The following is a 1,789-nucleotide window of genomic DNA, read 5'->3' on the forward strand; positions in this document are numbered from 1 at the left end:
AATACAACATGTTGATTATAGTTATCAAAACGTCATTAAAATTAAAATTCAATCAAAAAACTCAGGTTACAAAAATTCAACATAATGTAGAAAACTGAATCTTGGAATACGAAAGGCAATTTAGTGAGAATACAAAAACCTACCTGCACAGCTGTTATTCAATTTACATTACAATTATGTTACTGATTGTCATCAGGCTGCTTCATGTCTTTGAGTGGGAATTGCTCATCTGAATCCGTCTCATTTTTATTTACTAAACCATAAACACAATACATAATTAATTTTATGCATAAATAAGACAATTTGTGAAAAATCAGTCATTATTACTTTACACTGTATTGATATTCGATATTTCGATGTCGCTTTTTGAGCGATTCAACTGCATTTTAAATATAGTGCTTTGCAAAGTCTGAAACACGTTCAAAGCTGAAAAACGCAAAAAGAAAATTACATGTCAATGTCATATTGTTGAAATAAATAATAATATTTCCATTATCACAAATTGTAAAGAAATTTGTCTACCTATATTATTTTGCTTTGTTAAACAGTTCTTAACACATGGGCCCATATCTAGAGTATGTATGGTACTATTATTATTTGAAGATATCAATTAACATACAAAAATATATATATACACATAGTATACACCGGCATAATACCGTAAACTATTTTTCAAAATATTACTTAAATTAGTGAAAACCAAGACAAGTTATATTAGATGAGACTATTATTATATTAGACTGTTTATATAAAGTACTCTTAAACTCATCTGTTCAAAAACTCACCTTTAGCTATTTTTCGATTGCGTTGATATAGTATGTGTATCCCTGCTCCAAATCCAAAATTTAAAATCACTGAAACTGCGAGCAACACTAAATTAAAGATAATATAACAATGTATATCAAATAGATTACACATGAACCTTTGTAATACATATTCAAATGACAATTTATCCATAAGTATTTACCCATCTACAAAAACAATTAAGTAAAATTATTGAGTGTGTCATGCTATAACTGCATGCCACAACTAAATATATGAATATGCTACATACCAATAACCCAAATTATCCATTGTGATAGTTTCACTGCATTGCATGTGGAATTATCATTAGCCACTTGTCCTACATTAAAGTAAATAACATATAGTGTTCGTCAATTCGCATCTGATGTCAAAATAATCTATAATAAACACGGATAGTGGTTACAAACTTGTACATCCGGTTTTAGATTAAATGAAATAACAATTCATAAATATATAACAAAATACAAGCCCCAATCACGATATCTAGAACTGTTATGAATATTGTTACATGCCTGTAATGCTCTCTGTTGCACAATTACACTTTGCAGGTTCTGGACACACTTGTCGTTGGTTGTCTATATGGATTTAACAAGAAATTTACATGTTGAAGTATCATTAGCCACTTGTCCTACATTTAAGTAAGCAACATATGTTGTTCGTCAATTCACATCTGATGTCAAAATAATCTATAATAAACGCGGATAGTGGTTAAAAATTTAAACATCCTGTTTTAGATTAAATGAAATAACAAATCACGAATATATAACAAAATACAAGTCCCAATCACGATATCTAGAACTGTTATGTACATTGTAACATACCTGTAATGTTCTCTGTTGCACAATTACACTTTATAGGTTCTGGACACACTTGTCTTCGGTTGTCTATGTGAATTTAACAAGACATTTACTGTCTCAAATATAGATAAACTCAACTCACATCCTGTCAAGCATTATGTATTAGTGTATTAGTATGAAAAACATGT

At 29.2% G+C, this 1,789-nt stretch overlaps 1 long non-coding RNA gene across 1 annotated transcript; it reads right to left on the reverse strand.

Annotated features, from left to right (window-relative positions):
• Nucleotides 1-786: 786 nt before the first annotated feature.
• LOC144359996 (uncharacterized) lies at nucleotides 787-1,126 on the reverse strand. Its single transcript, XR_013422123.2, has 2 exons — nucleotides 1,055-1,126; nucleotides 787-872 (listed from the first exon to the last, which is right to left on the reverse strand). It is a non-coding gene; the product is annotated as an uncharacterized LOC144359996 (long non-coding RNA).
• Nucleotides 1,127-1,789: the final 663 nt, after the last annotated feature.

This window comes from Saccoglossus kowalevskii, chromosome 5, assembly GCF_978046115.1.
Source record: "Saccoglossus kowalevskii chromosome 5, keSacKowa6.1, whole genome shotgun sequence".
NCBI classification, from domain to species: domain Eukaryota; kingdom Metazoa; phylum Hemichordata; class Enteropneusta; family Harrimaniidae; genus Saccoglossus; species Saccoglossus kowalevskii.